The sequence below is a fragment of the Vipera berus genome, assembly GCF_964194415.1.
Source record: "Vipera berus genome assembly, chromosome: 2".
Lineage (NCBI taxonomy): Eukaryota > Metazoa > Chordata > Lepidosauria > Squamata > Viperidae > Vipera > Vipera berus.
Window position 1 is genome coordinate 204764996 of NC_138203.1, and position 11228 is coordinate 204776223.

Here is an 11228-nt window from a genome sequence, read left to right on the forward strand (position 1 = left end):
CAGGCTGTCCAACCTCTTGTTATGCCAGCATACAATGCCTTGTACGGCTACAGGCAAGAGCTCTGCAGAGCTGTACTGGGACAAGAGACTAATAACAAAACTGGACAGACTGCACCCCGATAGAGTAGCCTCCGACATGGCACGTCCAAAGGCACCTAGGAATTTACAGGTGGGGGACTGGGTTTGGACCCGGAACTACGGGCAAGGGCAGTTGTGGGGACAGCAAAAGTTGTTAAAGTGTCAGGACCAATCTCCTACGAGGTGGTCCTGGAAAATGGGTGAGTCATTCGCTGACATGTCGATCAGTTGTGCCAGTGACTAACGGAGCAGTTGTTGGCTCAGGATTCCCAAGGGGAGCAGACCTGGAGTCCACAACCTCACACTCCAGCAGAGCAGTTCGTACGCTCTGAGACATTTTGTGCAAATGAGAACGGGGATGGGGCCATAAGAGCGCTTCCCCCGACCAGACCGCAGCTGCCAGACAGTTATCCGACACCCAGCAGCAGCCATGCCGACTGCGCGGCACCGTTAAGACGTTGGGTTGGGCTGACTGGGACAGGCCAGCCAAAGGGACACGAGTTGTTTTGACTCCACCGAACCACAGAGCCCGGGTCTACCCAGCACAGCAGGCGAACCGGTAAATCGGGAGATTTCGGCAACCAACATGTATGGTTGTAATGGTTGCTGGGCTGGCCCAGACTGGTTGTCTCCAGCCAGCTAAGTAGGTCTTTGGGCGGGAAACACTGCTTTAAACCTATTGGTTGCCACCTATTGCCAACCGTATAAATAGCTGTGCAGCAGCTCCTTTGTTGCTTCTGTTATGTTCTGACCTTCAATAAAGCCTGTTACTGTTTGAACCTCCCATTTCGCTCAACACCTGCAAAGAACCGGCTACACAACAGTCTGACTCCCAGCAACTATGGGCAGTTGACTAGAAGAAAGCATGTGAAGCTGTACAGCTGTACAGGATTGTGAACCATGGTTTACTCCAGAGCTGTCAAACTGTGGACCAGATGTGTCACCAGGAAACCATGCCCACCCCATTGCCGGCAATGGGGGAAAAGCTCCAATATGTTGCGCAACGTCACGTGATGTTGAGAGTTTGACATGTCTGGTTTACTCCATTAGTCTGCAGTGATGAAATACTAAAATGTTTAGTATTTAGTTTATAATCTACTACTCTACTTGCAAATCTGTTGGTAAGTACAGGGTTCTTAACCAGGATTTTTGTGATGTGTTATGCTGAGTTCATCTGGATTCAACAACTTTCAGGGAAGAAATTGCAAAATGAAACTGGCTCTGCTAAAAGTGGAGCCAACAACTGTGGCACAGTGAAGAGCCATTCATAATCTTTTTCTGGACAAGGGACTTGCAATCACCCACAAGTGCTCCAGACAGCTGCTTCTTGCAAGAAGACCGCAAGACAGCAATCTCCAGCAGATTTAGAGCTCTGAGAAATGAGGGAATAGTTGATTACATTGATTATAAATCAATTATTAATATACAAATAAATTATGGCTGGCACCTTCAAAAGGGCACTAGGTTTCTATACTTTGTTTTCTAATCACTTACAGAAATTGTTTGTTAACTGCTTTTCAGCTATTAGGAACCTTTAGATCAACAAGTCTGAAAACATCAGGAGAGTTTCCTTCAGTCCTTAGTGAGGAAGACTTTGGACACTAGAGGGAACTAAAAGTAAATGAAGATGACAAAGAAGAAGAGCACTTAAAGCTGACTTACTAATACACAATGAAGCAAAATATTTAACAATGGACATATTTAAGGATATTTTTGAACAATAGACCTGAAGTTAATTTTAACCCTATCTGCCTCTATGATTAGGCTTTGCTTAAAATATTTCTTAAAAGTAAAAGGAAGGAATATAGAATTGGTTTGTTTGATCAAGGTTAAAATAGATATGCTACTATCTCTGGAGATTAACCAGAGATATTCCTCAATGGATTTTTGCTGATCAGGACTAAAATGATAAGGTTTTGAAAATTTGTTTATACATAAGAGATGGGATATGGGAAGATGATATAATTTGTTGCACTTTAAAAGAAGATATAGTAAAAAAGAAGATATAGTAAAAATATATATAGTAAAGTATGTGTGTGTGTGTGTGTGTGTGTGTGTCCTTTCCTCCACTTTACTATATTTTCTTTTCTATTTTTCTATTATTTTCTTCATTTTTGCACTTTCTATTTTTATTTTAGTATGCTTTAGTTTTTTATCATTGTAAAATGATAAAATTTTGTCATTTAAAAAAATTACTATTAAAAAAACAATAATACTGGATTGAATATAGGTGCAAGCTACTCAGTGATAGAAATATATTTTAATGCAATTCATAAATAACCGAATAGTCACATTGATTCAAAACGCAATATCCTAACCAGAAACTGGATTAGCTGGCTATTTTTTACATTCAAAGGAAATTGCAGGAAGTTTCATTTTAACAGCCCTTTGTGTTCTTTCAAAAATTAGATGACACTTTTCAATGCAGCTAGCAAGGTGTTAGCAAAACAAAGGCCCATGTGGTCAAAACACATTTGGCTGTTTTCGGTTATATACAGCTTTCTATATAACCATGACTAGTTAGATTGAAAGCCCTCGAAGAAAATATTCCCCAAGAATATTCTCCAGGATGCTACAAGGCATTGTTTACTTGGGAATGAAGGAGCTAGCAATAGCCTAACTAATCTCCTCTCCTACCCAACATTTCACAATAAGAAGCCCTGGAGAGAACAGATTCCTTTTTTCTAGTGCCTTTAACAGCAATTGATACTTGGACATTTATCAAGTAATTTTTCTTTTTTCCCCTTACTTCTATGCCAAGAATATATGTACAGTAATCGAAAAGATGAAGACAGTAGAAAAAAAAATACAGCACAGTGGAAATTTCTAGGAAACTTATTCTTAAGTTCAGTACCAGTGCACAAGTCTGATAGTGAAGTCTTCAGGCATTCTTAGGGTTTTCCTGGCACCTCCAGACCCAAGCACTGGTCGCTGAAATGGGGGGCTGGAGAGTGGCAGTGCGCTTTTTTGAGGGGGGGCTTTGTTCATCCATTGACAGCATCTCCTCATCCTGATAGCTGTTTTTTTCCAATGACTATGACCAAAAACAATGCGGTAATTGCTATTTGATCTGGTTACATGTACAACTAACCGTAAAGGGTAGGTTCACATAGTATGCTAAATCAAAACAAGCAAACCACAAGCAAATCACTGTGTGACATCCATTCCTATTTATTTTAGTGGACTATTGGTAGGGGTTAATGAGTTCCTCAGTCACAAAAGCTGCACACTTCTGCTCTAATTCAAGACTTTTAGTTAAAAAAATAGCATAAATCAACCCAAAGCTGCTGCTGTGGAGCATTGTTGCTGCCATGCTGAAAATCTGAAAAAGTTCTTCCTCAGTCAGCAGAAAACCTACCAACTAAAATGTACTGTACCCAATGCTGACCACTGCCTTCCATCCAAAATAAGGAAGCCAAAACAATTTTATATAGCTTGAGGCATCCTTTGGATGATGTTGGCATACAGAAAGGGAAAAAAAACTTGTTAAACATTTTTTACAGCTAACAATGAACTGAATATGTCTTGCCTGTGACCTGAAGATGCTGTAAAGACAACATCATTCAAAAGGATAGAGGTGTTGTTCAAGGCAGGTTTGTGTTGAGGCTTAGTGATTGGAGAAAATGCCCAATGTAGTTTTTTACCCTAACTTATTTCCCAATCCTTCTATGAAGGAAGAAAAATGTTAGCGGGCTAGGTATTTTACTTCATGTTATCCTGTGTACATGGCAACTACCAATGAAATCTAATGACAAAAAGGAGTGGGTGAACTTCAGTAGCGAAGATATATCATGTTCACACATTGTATTTATTTATTTATTTGATTTATATGGCTGCCCATCTCGCCAGTGATTCTGGCTAGCATACAAATCTCTCTCTCTCTCTCTCTCTCTCTCAAAATAAATATATATATAAAATCAGGGCTAAAAATTAATATTATAATTCAGTGTGAAATATACAAAACCTAGGCATGGAAAGAGTGTGTGTGTCTATATTATCCAACCTGTGTTTGAGAATATATTATGCATGTACAGCTTTTATGGGTTTATTCCATAAATCATAATTAAATACTTCAGGCATACAGCTAAGTAGGTCAAGAATATCTACCCAAATGTTCTTCAGCCATTGGGTCTGAACATTTAGTTAATCCATTGCTACAAATTTGTCTTTTTTGTGATCAAAGTTGGGTTTGTACTCATTTGTCACTATTTTTCTTCTTTTCTTCTGTTTGATTTGAGGTGCCCCGAGTTGCAACTGTGAGATGAACAGCTATATAAATTGATTTAACAACAAAAATCATTCTTGTAAGGAAATTGTGCTAGAAAACATTCCAGCCTAAATAAATCTAATTAATGCATGTTTCAGAGGATACAAAAAGTACATCATCCAGAGACCATCTGGTCTTAAAACAGTCTTTAGCACAGCCCATATAAACATAAATTGCAATTCCGTGCATGCTTACTAGAAATTAGGCCTCATTGCCTCTAATGACTTTTACTTCTAGTAAATGTGCATATGATTGTAGTGATAAAAATACCAGTAAAGTTAATTCCAGAATGGTGCTGATGATTTTTTTTGGGGGGGGCAGCCTTAGAAAAGAAGCCTAGATTACATACAGGTGCTATTAACAGCAAACCTGGCCTTAGCAGCCTTTTCCTTTTCACAGTTCATTTGCTAAATTAGGTATTATAAAAATAGTTTGGTGTGACCGGGAGGATCTGTGAACTTCATTGGTGCTACCATTTCTCAGTGATGACTGCTTTATGTTGGATACATGGTCATCTCTTTTATGGTACAAGTAGGCAATTCATCCACATACATATGTTAAAGTCCTTGTGGAATGTTCTCACGTTAAGAGAGCAAAGAGTCACTACCTCAGAAGCAAGCTACACCCCAAATGTTGCAGACCCTTATATTCCACCCTACATGCCACCCAGTAAGAAGAGACGTTTACAACTGCTATGGGGGGAAAAAGGCAGCCTAGCCCAAATAAAATGCAGCTTTGAGGATTTTTGTCATTTTCTTTTTCCTTCTCAATTCTTTGGGGCAGAAGAGTAAAATAATAATCTGCATTTATTTCTTTTACTTATCAAACTTGCATGCCACCCATCTTGTTGGAGACGACTTTAGGAGGCTTACAGACATTGAATAAAATACAGGATAATCATTAAAACAATAAATAAAAATCTTAAAATTTAAAACTGAAATTAAAATTGATTTTATTTCTGCAGAAACAAAATATGACCAAATATGTCTGATTTTTTTTTACAATGAAGACCCCAGTTAATTTTTATTATGCTAAAATAGTCAAGTTCCACAGTAGTTGCATCCATATACGTTTATATCTTTAGTTCAATGGGATGTTTTTCCCATTTTTAAATTTCTCAACAGGAAAACCATTTTTCCCCCTGTATTTCCTCAGTTATGCTTCTTCACATAACTCAGAGTAAGGAATGTGTGGCTTTTCAAATGTGTTGAATTTCAGGTCCAAAAACTCCAGCCAACATGTTGAGTACTGGGTAATAAACAGCATGAAGTATAATAGTTCAGCAACATGGGGTGGGATGGGGAGGCACAGATTGTCCATTCTCAAATATCATCCAAGCATGTTCATTTTTTTTCCTATTTCTCTGGCAGGACTCATTTTACACTAAAAGAAATGTTAAGCAGATTTCCCATCATTACATTGGGAAGTTAGGAAAAAAACCTTTCTTTTGTTGAAATTCTATTCGTCCTTTGAAAAGCTCCAGAAGCAGAAATTATAAATTGTGCAGTTTAATTGCAAATATACTCAGCTCTGGTTCTGTTTGAATTCTTACTGACAAAATTGGAACATTTTGACAAAATGATTTTTTACAATCTTGTTTAAAAAGAACTGATGGGAAGCCATGAAAGCAAATGTCATAAAACTGTCCCCGCCTTTTTAATAACACTTTTTTCTCCCTATGGAGTGACTTTGATAAGGCCCCAACCTAACAAGACTTTCACTTAAAGTATCTTTCCAACAGATCTTAAATTTAGATTTCAAAGGATATTATATGAATCTTCATTATGAAAAGATGTTCACACTGTAAAATTAAAAGACAATATTCTCATGATGAGCAGCATCATTCTTCCATTCATCTAGAATTTTTCCTAGCCACTTGCCATTAACTGCTGCCACAATTCTGAAGATAGCAATAAGAGACAGCCCTCCTAACCCACCCCCCCACCCCCCCAAGCTGAGAGTAATGCCATTCCATCATGAGCTGGCAGGGGGTTGGTACCAAAGCAATTTGGTCAGTAGCCTTTCTCTTGGATACAGTGCTGATCAATCATGCTTCTGACATGTCTGGGTCTCTAGGGGAACCAGACGTTTTGGGGGAGACGCAGTAACGGAAAGCATCAAACTCTCGGTATAGCAAAGAAATCTCTGCAAGGTGTGCCAATGAGGAGTCTGCTGTGTAACAACTATGTCTTGTTCGATGGGAAAAGTGTTTTAGTTTTTAATAAAAGAGAAGATATGACAAACATCAATTTCTTGAACATCAATTTCTTGTCTCTTTTCACTTCCATTTCTTAAATTACCTGAGATACTGTCAGGACTGTTGTTACTGCCCTTAAATCATTTTTATTAATTAGGGAATAACTTCCTCACTTATATCAATGAGCTGCAAAAAGGATCAAAAATGTTTAATAGATGTGTAGATCACAGTGTCAGTTATTAATTGTGCAGTTCTTATCTAACATTTCCAATGATGTTCAGAAAGAAAATAATGCTCAGCCTAATGGACCACCACCTCAGTCCTGGTTATAGACCAATAAATTCTTACCCCACACCCACATCACTAAAATGGAGTGGGTCATTTTCATGGCTCTGGAAAAACATTTCAATCAAACTCCTCTGTATCTGTCTCAAGATATGATCAGTTGTTCAAATCAAGTTGAAAAACAAATAAGCTGATGTTTTCATCTGGTCCTTTTATGTCAGTAACTTGTATCCATTTATAAGCAACACAATGGTCACTTAATGATTCTAATCTCTTAAATTACAAGATTAATTACAATACCATTAGAACTCGGGAGATATATGACATTAAAGGAGCAACATTTTTCCAGACAGTATTAATAATTAGCTCAGGAATGTAAGTTTCCGAGATTTGATTCACTCACACAGTATAGGTATCTCATGGAAACACCATACTCAGAGCTCAGAAGGCAGAGGTTGAATGAATGAATATAGCCTAAGCAATATATATATATATATATATATATATATATATATATATATATATATATATATATATATATATATATATATATATATATATATATATATATATATATATATATATATATATATATATATATATATATATATATATATATATATATATATATATATATATATATATATATATATATATATATATATATAAATCAGAATATAGCCTAAGCAATATATATATATATATATATATATATATGTAGATCTAGAGTCTCGGGTTTCTTCCCGCGTTCCTTTCATCTTCAGAAAGTTGTGGCGACGTTTCGACGAAATCCCATCCGTCATCATCAGGCCGGAGTGTTCCTCCTGCTGCTTCCAGGAGCAATGCGTGGTCTGGCTGTTCCTTTCCTTCCAACTGCCGGTGGGGCTGTGTTCTGACTGGGTGGAGGCGTGGCTGCTTTCTGATTGGGTGGGGGTGTCCTCCGATTGGGTGGAGGCGTGGTTGTCTTCTGATTGAGTGGAGGCGTGGCTGTCTTCTGATTGGGTGGATGCGTGGTTGTCTTCTGATTGGTTGGAGGCGTGGCTGTCTTCTGATTGGGTGGGGTGTGTTCTGAATGGGTGGGGTTTTTTGTTGTGTTGTAATATCCTGAGTGTTGTGATTTGGTGTCCTGAGGAGTGGGCTGTGTAGTGGCCTCCAGAGCTTTGGTTTGGCTCCGAGTTCGAGGACCTGCTATGTATCTCTGGTATGGGTCAGTTAGGTTCGTGTGTGCGTTCTTCTGCTTGGGTGATGGCACTTTTGCTTGACTTGTTCTGTCTTCTGTGTGGGGGAGTTTTTGTTCTGGGTGTGGATGAGTCTTGCTGGGGCTGGTGGCATTTGGGGTTGTTTGTTGGTTTTTTAAATCCTTGTTTGCTGAAATTCGTTTCTCTATCAATGCTGGTTTCCAAATGTCATGTAGGCGGGAGGTGTCGTCTCGCTTGTTCATACTGTCTGGGTGTTTTTCTATTTCAATGGCTTCAAACACCCAGACAGTATGAACAAGCGAGACGACACCTCCCGCCTACATGACATTTGGAAACCAGCATTGATAGAGAAACGAATTTCAGCAAACAAGGATTTAAAAAACCAACAAACAACCCCAAATGCCACCAGCCCCAGCAAGACTCATCCACACCCAGAACAAAAACTCCCCCACACAGAAGACAGAACAAGTCAAGCAAAAGTGCCATCACCCAAGCAGAAGAACGCACACACGAACCTAACTGACCCATACCAGAGATACATAGCAGGTCCTCGAACTCGGAGCCAAACCAAAGCTCTGGAGGCCACTACACAGCCCACTCCTCAGGACACCAAATCACAACACTCAGGATATTACAACACAACAAAAAACCCCACCCATTCAGAACACACCCCACCCAATCAGAAGACAGCCACGCCTCCAACCAATCAGAAGACAACCACGCATCCACCCAATCAGAAGACAGCCACGCCTCCACTCAATCAGAAGACAACCACGCCTCCACCCAATCGGAGGACACCCCCACCCAATCAGAAAGCAGCCACGCCTCCACCCAGTCAGAACACAGCCCCACCGGCAGTTGGAAGGAAAGGAACAGCCAGACCACGCATTGCTCCTGGAAGCAGCAGGAGGAACACTCCGGCCTGATGATGACGGATGGGATTTCGTCGAAACGTCGCCACAACTTTCTGAAGATGAAAGGAACGCGGGAAGAAACCCGAGACTCTAGATCTACACATACAGACACCCGCGAGAATCTACGAAAACAATATATATATATATATATATATATATATATATATATATATATATATATATATATATATATATATATATATATATATATATATATATATATATATATATATATATCAGAATATTTCCTACCATACCAAAATTATGATAGAAATACCAATTAGCAGCTGTTCTTTTGTTAAATCAATAAAAGGCACAGTAGTCTCATTAAGGTCAGGACTTAGCAATGTTATTATGCTAAACTAAGATGGAAAACCTATGTAAATTTTAAGGATGAATTATTTGATCTTAATATTTGGCATTTATTATATTGTATAAACACCTTAAATGAAAATCTGTTCTTGGAAAATATGCAGACTGAGGACATTTTTTTCCTGTAAAGTACAGGCTATGTAAATGATCTTTTAATACAAAATAATAGATGAAACAAATAAGTCAGATTTTTTTTTAAAAAAAACTCTTTATCAGCTGTTGTTCATAGACAAAGAAGGAGAATCATCAAAATTTGCTTTGAGTTTTGCTTCTCACTTTGCCTGGGGAAATATCAAGGGGAAGCTGTAGTACCAGAAATTTTGTGAACTTGCCTGACAGGCACCAAAATAGATTAGGAAAAGAAATTGACATATTTATGTGCTGCCTGATACTAACTTCCATTCATCACTAACATTATTCATGGCAGGAAAGAGACAAAGAGATTTGTTAATCATTTTAGGGCACCATAGTACTGCAAAATTTGGAAACCTTTGGTATCATTAGTAACCATATATTTCCACCAATAGTGGAGTAATAATTTGGATGTTTTCTGGATGTTCCAGAAAAACATCTACTTCTGCTTCGACTATGCTAAAGCCTTTGATTGTGTGGATCACAAAAAACTGTGGCAAGTTCTTAAAGAGATGGGAGTACCAGACCATCTTATTTGTCTCTTGAGAAACCTATATGCGGGTCAAGAAGCAACAGTGAGAACTGGACATGGAACCACTGATTGGTTCAAAATTGGGAAAGGAGTCCGGCAAGGCTGTATACTGTCGCCCTGCCTATTTAACTTATATGCAGAGCACATCATGAGAAAGGCAGGGCTAGATGAATCAAAAGTTGGAATTAAGATTGCCGGAAGAAATATCAACAGCCTAAGATATGCAGATGATACCACTCTAATGGCAGAAAGTGAAGAAGAACTAAAGAGCCTCCTGTTGCGGGTGAAGGAGGAGAGTGTAAAAGTTGGGTTGAAACTGAACATTAAGAAAACCAAGATCATGGCATCTGGTCCTCTCAATTCCCGGCAAATAGATGGGGAAGAAATGGAGGTAGTGACAGATTTTATTTTCCTGGGTTCCAAGATCACTGCAGATGGGGACTGTAGCCAAGAAATTAAGAGACGCTTGCTCCTGGGGAGGAAAGCCATGGCAAATCTAGATAGCACACTAAAAAGCAGAGACATCACCCTGTCAACAAAAGTGCGTATAGTCAAGGCTATGGTCTTCCCAGTTGCAATGTATGGCAGTGAAAGTTGGACCATAAGAAAGAATTGAGGCCTTTGAACTATGGTGTTGGAGAAGACTCCTGCGAGTCTCTTGGACTGCAAGGCGATCAAACCAGTCAGTCCTAGAGGAGATCAACCCTGACTGCTCTTTAGAAGGCTAGATCCTGAAGTTGATGAGAAGGAAGGACTCACTGGAGAAGAGCCTAATGCTGGGAAAGATTGAGGGCAAGAGAAGAAGGGGACGACAGAGAATAAGGTGGCTGGATGGAGTCACTGAAGCAGTAGGCGTGAGCTTAAATGGACTTCAGAAGATGGTAGAGGACAGGAAGGCCTGGAGGAACGTTGTCCATGGGGTCGCGATGGGTCGGACACGACTTCGCAGCTAACAACAACAAATTTGGATGACTACTCCAAATGACTTTCTTATCCTAGTAACTTACACCGTATTAGGCAGTGGAACTGCTTTCAAAGGAAATAAGGCATAAGGTATAGCTGAGTTTAAATGAAGGATTACCTACTGCAGCATTTAGTTTTCCAATGGTTAGTAACAGGTCTGCAGGAAATCCACATCCATGTTTTAAACTGATGTTCCATAAGCTGATGTTTTGAGACAGCCCACCATAGCACAAAGATTTTCCTAAACATTAAATGGCGAGGACAATCATCGTGCTACATCACACTCTCA